The 12,007-nt window shown below is 34.9% G+C and overlaps 1 long non-coding RNA gene across 1 annotated transcript in view; it reads right to left on the reverse strand.

The window, feature by feature from the left end:
- Positions 1–11,665, reverse strand: part of LOC144282976 (uncharacterized) — a 55,916-nt gene extending 44,251 nt beyond the window's left edge. The window contains exons 1-3 of the long non-coding RNA XR_013351382.1: positions 10,743–11,665; positions 3,922–3,989; positions 2,768–2,892 (exon numbers count right to left, since the gene is read on the reverse strand). This is a non-coding gene — a long non-coding RNA (uncharacterized LOC144282976). The remainder of the gene's footprint in view (positions 1–2,767; positions 2,893–3,921; positions 3,990–10,742) is intronic.
- Between the last annotated feature and the right edge of the window lie 342 nt (positions 11,666–12,007).

Here is a 12,007-nt window from a genome sequence, read left to right on the forward strand (position 1 = left end):
AAATATAAGGCATGATCTGAAAGCTGATACTGAATATCCCTCTACTTGCAAAAAATGAAAATGAATCTAAGAAGCACTATAGATATAATACATATCAAATAAACTAATAGCAATATTTTAAATGATAAAAATCAATATTATAAAATAAATTACAGGAAAAAATGCTGAAAACCCTTGCCAAAGAAATCTTCTTAATATTTTGAGAAGGGAATTCAGAGAGTTCACAGATTTGAGCCTAACAATTAATTAAAGTGGGTTTCTATATAGCATTTTGAGATCATTTTTTAGGCACAAGATCATTCTTAACAATCTGTTCTATTTGTCACTTGAAGATATTTCTAAAATAAAATTTTCAAAAATAAAGTATGAAATAATTATCAGCACATCACCTAGTGAAAAATAGAATAAACAACTTTCCAATTAGTTTTAGAGGTATGCAGGAATGAATTATCCTCTGCTTTCAGGTTTTCATGAATAATTCAAATTCTGCTGTCAGCCGACCTAATTAGTAATTATCCAAACTATTTCTAAATTATCTGGTTTGAAGCTATCTGTGTTGCAACTAGATGTATTTCTGATATAATTATTAACTCCATCTGTGTTGGTCTTATCTCTTTTTTCTGTTGCTGGTAATGGAACAGTCATCTCCATACAGCAGAAAAACCTACAGATTCAGTTTATTACTGAATAAACTGTACCATTACCAAGGATCCCCTCTAGTACTAAGAAACTGACAACATATACCATACAAAGAGATATTTTAAAGCCTTTATAAATGCTCCATTCTACCAATTTAACCATATAACCACAGGGAAAGAAAGCTGACTTTAAAAAGAAAGAATAAGGTCTACTGCAAACATGATGAAAGGAGAGTGAGGCACAAGGACTTACTCAGGGATGAAGTGAAACACACTAGAGTAGATATAGAGGCCCCACCCACAGAGAAATCTTCCCCATGTGAACCTTGGAGATAATTCAACACACTCAGAAGTAACACGGTACAAAAAGGAAAATTCATTAGTTTAATACTGCATCACAATGCTAGAAATTATGTTGTCTTTATATTTTAAATTGCAGTTTATTTCATAGTATATACTTCTTAGCAACACTATTTGGACTATGAATATCACCGCTGCTCAAAAAAGAAAAAAAGTTTACAAAATAAATTTTTACATCTTGACCCTAAAACAAAATCTGAAACCTAAAAATTCCTAACAAGTTTTGGGGTAGAATGAAACTTAAAATCAAATTATAATTGTGAGGCAGAACATATTTCACTGATGACTGCAAGTGCATCATATACTCTGGGGTGAAAATTCTAATTAATAAGGGACATATTCCCTGATTCATTCTCCTATTTCTAGATTTATATGAGATTATATCACCTTTCTCTTCTTAAAAAGTTTTTACTGAAAGCTTGTAGGGATTATAACAAACTAGGTAATTCTTTCAAAATAATCAAAAGCATTTAGTTTTAACTTGCAGGAGTACATCATAACATTTTATTTCACAATTGCTATTGCCTAGCCCTAACAGTTTTGGCTATTATTGCCATTAATAACTTCCTTCATCTCCATACACATGCAAAATAATTTTTTAAATACCCTATTTTCTTCTTTATTCTTTTTTTTTTTTTTTTTTTTTTTTTTTAAATCTAGATTTCACCAACAACTGAGAAGTATAAAAGATGTGATAGGCTTGTGGTCATTTCTTGAGTCTTTGCCTGCTTAACATTTTTGCTTTACAGTGTTTTTCTCTCCGTTTTGTTCTTTCTCTTGGATGTATTTATAGAAACTTTTCTTATTTCCTTTGAGTCCCTTAGCTACATTATTTCATTTTGCTTTCTTGACTCTCTTATTGTGTGCCTGCATTTCTTGATGGCTAGCTTATATCTATTCCTTTCAATCTCCCCTCTTTTCCATTTCCTGTACAATTCTATTTTGTATTTCAGCGCTTAGAGAAACCCACCCTCACCCACAGAAATTTTTTAATCTTCTCTGTATTTTTAACCTATATTGGAATCGCTGTTGAGCTTTCCACGCTGAGCTCATCTTAAAACTTATTTCTTCCCCTTTTTTCCTCACCCTAGCAGTTGGCCACTGACTTCATTTGAACTGATTATGTTGCTCTACATTGTCATAAAAAAAACTCTTCCACTTTAGCCACTATTTATTATATTAGGGACATTGAACAGTTATCTAACTATTACAAGGGACTTACTGATTTGAAAACAAATTGGGACATTTTATACCTATCTCCATGGTGAGGAACAAACAAGAAAATGAATGATACAGTATCATTGTATACTAAGTCCTCCTGAGTCGCTCAAATAGACTGGCCTCCCCGAGCTAGGACAATAGAAAGTTCAGATGACCTCCTTATAGTCAACAACTCTTGACAGCTGATGGGTATAATGGACTATGAGAGTTCGTACCACTACCATGGCCAACCCCAGGTTCACTTATCCTAAAGCCATTCTATATTAAAATCCTCCTGGAACTCAGAAAATTTATTAAAGTGACCTTAACACCAAAGTATATTTTTAAACTCTCAAATCATACATTATATTTATAAATATAGCCATGGATCCCTAGAAGACAATATCATAGGAATAGCAAGCCTAAAAATTAAAATTTCAAGGCAAAGACCTTTTAGTTAAGCCTACAGACACACATTTTCAGACAAAAAATCTACCAAATATTGTGACTAGTTTTGGAAATCTAAGAAAAGACCTGAACCCTGGCAAGTTTTGTTAATCAACATCTACCTTCAGATGTAAGGCTTGTTCCAGCCCAGATATTTAATAGTGTGTCGTCCCAGTAATCCATTGCGTGCTCTTAAATGAATGAGCTAAATCCAAGGAAATTAAACTAAAAGCTCGGCCTCCCAAATCTGCAAGAAATATAGAGACGATATGAAAGACATTGTAGCTTAGATTACTTATGAACCATCAGGTGGCACATTTATGAGCCAGGGCAAATATTACCTCATTTCATTTGACTGGCATCAGTTGAAGAAGGAACAGCAATTAATATTAGTTTCAGTATGGCTATTTAGATATATCTGTTTGAATCAGTCTATATATATAATATACATAATAAATAATAAATAGACTTTTTATATTTTTGTACACAGATGTCCTCAAACATCTGAATAGCTAAAAAGCAAGTGCTCAAGCATAAAATGAAGCAGTCTCTTACAGAAGATAGAGGAAGAAAAATCAACTTTAAGAACTTGCAAACCAGCCTGCCTGCTAAAATATTGCTCAGTCCCCTTCCCACCCAAGTAGAAAGGAGGGCATTCTCCATATGCAGCTGTAAATAAATGACATATAAACTTAGTCATGAATAAAAGAAAAAGGACAACTTTTTGTACCATGAAGAAAGGGTAAAAGTAAAATATCATCAACATTAAGTGGATTTTTTTTCTTTTTTATAGATTTTACATTTTAAACACATATGTCATGACATTTTAATGTAGCAGTCTGAAATGGAGAAATAGCACATTGATTTTGTGCCCCAGAGAAAAATAAACAATAGCACTTTCAAAAAAGGTTTTGGCCTGAGATTCTCTTGAACCATATAAAGGACATTTATCCCCAAACTGAATGATGTTAGTAATGATTGTATTTCCTTGACTACTCTTTCCATCTATATATTCTGGTTTGATCCATCAGTGAGGTCACCATACTGCCCAAGCTGTAACATAACACGCTGATGAAAAATTACTATAAATTCAAATTAACATAAAGAATACCACCAAATCCAGAATACACAGCATTAGTAAAGAATTAATAAAGAAAGGTGGCCTGATATCCTTCATGTATTTAGCTATAAAACCAGCAATTTTCAAAGAAAATTTTAATGAGAGTCATTTAAAAGTGCATATCCAAGTAACATATATTTTAAATATTTTTCCTACCTGATATTCTATTCCTTTCTATTTTTAGTGTGTTGGAGACAGATCTTGTGTGATGACTCTTAGTAGTCCTACAGTGAAATGAAAGAAAATGCTTTTGTCAGGATCAAACTAACTATTAAAGGGGTTTAAAAAAATGTACATTCTACTTTTGACATGGGTAAAATCTATTAATGGTGATATATATTACATTTGCCCACAGAGGAATTATTTAACTTCTCTTAGGTTTAAATACTGTAATCTGAAGATTCTTGTTGTTGACACATGTGGTAGCTGAGGTCTACTGAGGAGAAAGTAAAATAATATTTCCATACTTTTATGAAACACACTACTAACTTCACCAAAAGATATACATTGGAATGTCATTAAAATACTCTAATTGGGATGTATGATACAAGACTGATCTTTAAATGACACCATAATAAGCTCATATTCCTCCAAAGTCAGATTTGCAGAATGGAGTATAATACAAGCTGAGAGCTTATATAAACAGGTTGATTGACTTAGAAAATATTAACTCAAATGCCACTTTGATGATGGGAAACTCACATTTACCAATTTTTAAAAATTACAATTGAATGAAGCCTTCTTTACTCCTATATTGTTTTCTCCAATCACAGTAGAAACCTCAAATGTGGTAAGCCTTAAAGAAGAAACTCAGGGGACACCTAGGTGGCTCAGTGGTTGAGCATCTGCCTTTGGCTCAGGTCGTTATCCCAGATCCTAGGATCTAGTCCCACATCAGGCTCCCCACAGGGAGCCTGCTTTCTCCCTCTGCCTATGTCTCTGCCTCTCTCTGTGTGTCTCTCATGAATAAATAAATAAGAAAGAAAGAAAGAAAGAAAGAAAGAAAGAAAGAAAGAAAGAAAGAAACTCAGGATGACATATCGTCTGTGCCTCTTGGAAAACACAGAAAAGCCTACAGAGCCAGTTCCCACAGGAAGAGAAGGGACAAAGGAAAGAGAACTCTTTTCAAAGATAGGAAGAAGGTGTTTTCAGTCCTTCGCATCTAATAGTACTTGCTTACAGTGCTTTAAAAGATGGAAGCAAGTTTGATAGGCCTGCCTACAATTACCAATGCCATCATCTGCTCTGGACTCCACCCATTTTTAGTGAGTGTATACTCCATATGGACAGTCATTTCTGAGTACTATGCCATAATCTGATGCTACAAAGGCCTCCAAAACACCTATGTATTTTCATTCCCATTTTTATCAGACTTCTTGGGGAAGCTCAAATGTTTATTTGAAATTTCTTATTGGGATCCCTGGGTGGCGCAGCGGTTTGGCGCCTGCCTTTGGCCCAGGGCGCGATCCTGGAGACCCGGGATCAAATCCCACGTCGGGCTCCCGGTGCATGGAGCCTGCTTCTCCCTCTGCCTGTGTCTCTGCCTCTCTCTCTCTCTCTCTGTGACTATCATAAATAAATAAAATTTTTTTAAAAATGAAATTTCTTATTACAGTGCGCTTCTGAATTTAAGATTCAAGAGAATAACAATTTAAGTCAGCTAGCATTAGAGACATGCAAAATTATTTTTAATCCATAAACTTTCTGTAAACAAACTAGTTGGCTGAAATTTGTTAGCCTCACACCCCTACTAAAGCTCATTTTATATTTCACATTCAAGAATCTGAACATCTCAAAAATGTCAGTACAAATCACACATTCACCCTAATCAAATTCGTTTTCATTACAGGAAGGCCTTTTCCAAAAGACCAAGTAATTTGATGTAAATACTCTGCCTTTCAAATTGGAGACAAACTAAGCTTTGGCATTTTCTAGTAAAATATTTATTTACATAAATAAAATAGCTTGATACTGGTCCCTCTCCCCTTTCATGATTCAGGCAGTCAAAAAAGTAAGAACAAGCCCTGAGTTAATTACATTTGTCAACACTTTGTCATTACCACAACATGTTCTATTGGAACTGAACTTGTGAAAGTTTCTAGATAAAAACTGAAGGAGGATGTGTGGTAAATATTGTAGATTAAGTGCATGCATCCCTCCTGTAAGCCCACTTACAGAGAAGAAGAGGAAGAAGAAGAAGAAGAAGAAGAAGAAGAAGAAGAAGAAGAAGAAGAAGAAGAAGAAAAAGAAGAAGGAGGAGGAGGAGGGAAGGAGGGAGGAGGGGATGGGTGGGAGGGGAGGAGGGAGAACAGGAAGTGGAAGGAAGGAGGGAGGGTGGGGGAGGGGGAGGGGAGGGAAGGCAAATAGGAGGGGAAGGGGGGGAAGGGAAGGGAGGAAGATAGGAGGGGAGGGGGAGGAGGAACAGGAGAGGGGAGGAGGGGGAGGGGAAGGTGAAGGGAAAGGGAAAGAAGAAAAGAATAATTCCAGGACTAACAGAAGCAGTTGTACAATAGGGAAAGACATCAACAAGTTTTTGGAGCATGGAAACCAAGTGGATGAGAGGTAAATAGTTATTAAAACAGGAGAAATTTAAAGCTAAAAAAGAGAAAGTTGAAACCCATTCAGGAAAGGATGCCAACATGAAGCAGCCATTTATGTAGCAGAATCCCAGGAAGACTTATGGATTCCAAGCACCAGATATTTCAGAATGTGGAAATCATGGTGAGACTAAAAATAAAAGTATCTGAAAATCAATTTAAAAGAGCAGTTAAACATCCTAAATTCCTTTCCAACCCTAACCATTCACAAGATTTCTCTCAACTTTGGTATATTCGGACTTGAATGAATTAGACTCTGGACACAAGGATAGAGACATTAGTAACAGCTGAGAATAGGACCACAATTTTATACTGAAAACAGAAGACTACTTACACATATAAATTTATGATTTCTCCTCCATAGTCCAGGAATCCAGCAGCCTGGTTATACTGCTCCAGCCTATAACTAGAGAACATTCTTTGGAGAAACAATCAGCCCCAAAGAAAAGATACACAGATAATGATATTTGGACATCCCCCACAGATTGGTGATCCTGCCTAATTACCCAACAGTGAAGTCCAACAGCCAACAAATTCTGCCCAAATACCGGATTCTCTGGTTTTTAATGTTTCAATCTTAAATATAAACAGATGATGAAAGATAGCTCAACACTTGAAGAAAGCCTTCAACATAAATGTTAGCAATAAACAACAAAATATAAAAACAAATGCATAGAAATGGGTACAACACAGGAAATAGAAGTTAACTTCAAAAAATGTATACGTAATTAATATTCTTGAATATATTGCTCTGTGAAAAAAAGAAGAGGGTGCTGTTTTTTTAAAGGACAATTAGATAAAAAGAAAGAGACTTTGGGTATATAAATATGACAAACCTCCAGTCGAAGTTTTGGAAGACAAAACTGGGAAATCAAAAAAAAAAAAAAAAAAACAGTGTGAAAGAAAAAAATAAAGAAATTTTTTAATTAGATAATTAATTTAGGAGGTCTAATTGCTGCCCAACTAAAGTTCCAGAAAAAAAGGTACAAAGAAAATAGAAAGGAGAAATTTGTTCAAAAAATTGAAATAACATTTCTCTAAACTGTAAGACATACAACAGTTATCACCACAACTAATAAAAAGTGACACCCACCGGGGCACATAAACATGAGGTTTCTGTTAAAGATATCTTAAATGCTTCCAGTGATAATGATGATTATGAGAAGGAGGGATGGAGGACAATTAAAATGACAAGCAAAACTATAGGAATAAGGTGGGTGTTGATTTTTTTCAGAAGTTACCCATCCTAAAATTTCTTCCAAAATATTAGTTAAGTAGTAAGGTGGAATAAAGACATTTTTTGACAAATGTGCAAAAATTTCGATTCTCTTATACTGCACTTAAGACAGCTACTCCAAAAATGGTAGCTAGAGACATATGGAAAAAGGACCCGGAGGCAGAAAATAATGGTTCTGTTTTAATAAAGAAGTAAAGAGAATTCCCACGATGATGAAGAGAGGGAAATGCCATGTGGATAACTGAACAGCAGGCCAAAATGGCAAGCAGTCTCCGTGAGACCAGGAACATGAAGGTCACCAGAAAAACATCTCCTATGAAAGAAAAAAGGTCCTGATAGATTACCTAATATGTTTGGCCTTAGTGAGAAGTATTCTTTTCTTTAAATGAACTTTATATTTAGGAATAACTTTAGATTTACAGAAGAGCTTCCAAAGATAGTCCATAGATTTCCTATATATTTTTCACTTAATTTCCACATGGTTAACATCTTAAATTACCATGGCCTATTTGTCAAAACTAAGACACTGACAGTGCTTTATGAATGCATGAAGTCCAGACTTTTATTAGATTTTACCAGGTTTTCCATTAATATCCTTTTCTTCTAACATCCAATCCACGCTACCACACTGCATTGAGTTGTTGTATGTCCCAGTCTCCTCTTATTTGGACAGTTTCTCAATCTTTCCTTGTATGTATTTCATGTGACAGTCTTAAGGGGTGCTGCCAAGGAAGTATCTGAGTTTCTCAGATATTTTTCTTATGATTCAAGTGGAGTTAAAGTTTATCTCTTGAAGAGGGGGCAGAAATATCTACACATATTTTTTGAATTTTTCTGTAAATAAGTTGTGTCTCTTCTCCCCATTTATTTACATATTTATTTATTCATATCAGCATATAAATTCATTTGTATAAACTTTTTGCTTCATGGTATAATCCAATACTACTTAACCTGTTCTAGCTTTGGCTATTAGACCTTTTGGGTTATCTCTTGTGTTCTTTGATATGATACTACCCTTCTGCCTTAGAATACTTCACTACTTTTAATAGTGAAACATGCTCCAGGCTAATCTTCCATTTGCTCTACCCCAGCTCTAGAGCTGGTTATTTCTCTAAGGAATACAGATTCCTTCTACTAGAAAATGGTATTTAGAACACAGGACCTGAGTATGCTGCATGTGCTCATTGCTAGTAGCATATCATTGCTTCTAGGCAAGTAAGAGGAATTTTATAGCATGTCCGAGTGCTGGTGGAGCATCAGCAATGGGTACATAGAGAAGAAAACAAACCAAAGAGACAATTTTTAATTCGATATTTAAGAAAAGTTTCAAAGGAGGGATGCCTGGGTGGCTCAGTGGTTGAGTATCTGCCTTCAGCTCAGGGCGTGATCCTGGAGTCCCGGAATCAAGTCCCACATCAGGCTCCCTGTGGGGAGCCTGCTTCTCCCTCTGCCTATGTCTCTGCCTCTCTATCTGTGTCTCTCATGAATAAATAAATGAAATCTTTAAAATAAAAAGTTTCAAAAGAAATCAAATTTAATTATAATATGGTATTTTGGTATTTTGTTCCGTTATAACAATATTTATGTAATCCATATGATACAAATACTTAATACTATCTCATTTAACCAAAATATCATAACCATATGGTCAGAATAGGCATACCGTAAGTACTTGTGAGTTTAATTGAAAGCAAGTGGTCTCTGAACACAAACCCTCATCTACTATAAAAGATAAATCATCTATCAGAAATTCAAAACTCAAGAAAGAGCCATATGTGGATTTTAACTTAGAAATATGAGTGTAAATTCCAGAGATACAGATAAAATGTTGAAAATTCTTTCCTCTGGAGAATGATGTCTTGTGGGCAGAGTATGTGACTACTTTTAATTATTATACTAACATATTTTAAACTAAGTAAATATAGCTCATAATGGATAAAAAAATTTTAATCAGTCAGGGCTATCTTTGGTAAACTAGGAGTCCCCTTCTTACTTCTTTACTATAGTTTCCAAACTCCAAAATACATGTGAAATTTCATCAATAATTGAAAAAAAGAGTCTCACTATTTAAAAAATGAAACAAGCACACCTAGCAGCAGCAAATATTTTATAATGGAGTTGGATCAAACTGAAATCCTTAAAAGTATGATCAGTAATGCTAGAAATAGAAATTTGCCTTGGGAAAAAAATCCCTTGTTACAGAATATCAATGTGAGAAGAAGGCAAGGGAGAAGTGAAAATTATGTTTTAGTTGTGAATTTAGAGAAAAAAAAAAGAGTTAACACAAAGGGAAAAAAAAAGATTTTAAAGGTTCACATGTCTGTATCTATGTGTGTGAACCAATTTGGCTGCTTCTGTATGCTTTGGTAGGAAAATGACTATAGATACCAGACCTTCTGCAAATTTAAAAGAATGTCGTTCCATTCTTTTCTCCCATTTCACAGATTGGGGAAATTCTCAACCAGGAAGAAACTGAATAGTTCATGAAATGCACATTGTACTCATTCTCAAATGTCTTGTGCTCCCTTGAAGTGCTGGTCTCTCATACTACAAGGGAGTTTTGAAGATATACAAAGCAAAGTGAGGAAAAAGAAGAAAATGGGCCTATCTACCTGAATACTGAAATAGAAACAATATTCCCTAAGATGGTAACAGCATATGCCTGGGACGCATGCCTTAGTTCTCTAAAAACCTCCATATTTCCCCCGCAAAAAAATATGCATAATAATGGTACCAACCTCCTACAGATGCAGTGAAGATTAAGATATCAAATCCCAAATAAAGTACTGTCCAGAAAATAGAGATCCATAAACTGTGACTAGTATTTGTATTTGTAATTTTTTTAAGATTTTATTTATTCATTTGAGAGAGAGAGAAAAAAAATGCACGAATGGGTGGAGCAGAGGGAGAAGCAGACTGTGTGCTGAGCAGGGAGCCTGTTGCAGGGCTCAGTCCCAGAATCCTAGGATCATGACCTGAGCTGAAAACAGATCCTCCACCAACTGAGCCACCCAGGTGCCCCTAGTGTTTGTATTTATGTTCATGTACGTGCGGGTATCATTTAACCCGTTAATATCACTGCTCTTTATATGAAGGGAATTAGTATAAATGTTAGATGCAGAAAGCAAAGCCACAGTGTGTACCTGAACTATGCATTATCTAGGCCACAGAAAGAGTAAGAACCAGGTAGGCCGAGATCCTCCAGTTGTTAACTTTATCCCTCCTTCTGATCTATCCACCAGGTCACCTGTCCAAACACAGAAGATCCAGAAACACAAATGTGTATCATGATGAAACTTCTATAATAGTTTTTAAATATTGATGAGATCAAAACATAATAGAGAATTATGTACCTCAAAATATTTTTTTAAGAATAAGATCTATTTCTCCTAGTGTCGTTTAACTAGGTTCAAAGACTTTCTTGCAGCCTAAGGAAGCTCTGGTTTGTCTGAAGCCTGATTATTTAGCATTTCACAGTAAATATAGGAAGTGTTTCTTTGAAACTACTTTAGGAAATGATCACTTTTGGTGCTCAACTTGAAACCATCTATGTATAGGAAACAGATAACTGCACAATCAGTAATTTCCTTCCAGGGAGTTGAAGTTAATTAAATCCATAAACTAAATTATGAGCACTAATGTCAATATGTCCAACTGGTTAGATAATGAATTTGTGTTCTAGAGAATTATGATAAAACAAATGTTCAACTTCTGTTAAGAATTAAAAGTTTTACCTTATAAAATAGATGTGTGCATTGTAATGTTGACATTGAATCAGTTGGATAGTGTTTAAGACTCACTTTTGAGATGGGCTCCATTTCTGATCTTGAGAAGTTGTGTAAACCCATGAGCCTTGTAGGTCATATATTATATAGGTATAATAAAAATTTTTTTAAAGCACTTAATATGGGACCTAACAAAGTAAATGCTGAACCATTAATAATAGACTGTTAATTACAGCATTATCATTATTTTAAAGGTAAAGTATTGGGATCCCTGGGTGGCGCAACGGTTTGGCGCCTGCCTTTGGCCCAGGGCGTGATCCTGGAGACCCAGGATCGAATCCCACGTCGGGCTCCCGGTGCATGGAGCCTGCTTCTCCCTCTGCCTGTGTCTCTGCCTCTCTCTCTCTCTCTCTCTGTGACTATCATAAATAATAAATAAAAAAATTTAAAAAAATAAAATAAAAAATAAAGGTAAAGTATTAAGGCTATTTTGCCTAAAGGCACATACTTATTAAGAAAATAAGTTAATAAATTACTAGTTTACTATTTACATTTGCTTTTCTAAGCCCCAAAATGTTGGTTTTTTTCTATTGAAAATAATTTAAGTGACAGAACTGAGATTGGATTCCAGTAATTCTATTCATTCTATAAAACCTAGTTTCATCTCAGTCATAAATTCCTTT

Source organism: Canis aureus, chromosome 14 (genome assembly GCF_053574225.1).
Source record: "Canis aureus isolate CA01 chromosome 14, VMU_Caureus_v.1.0, whole genome shotgun sequence".
Taxonomy (NCBI): domain Eukaryota; kingdom Metazoa; phylum Chordata; class Mammalia; order Carnivora; family Canidae; genus Canis; species Canis aureus.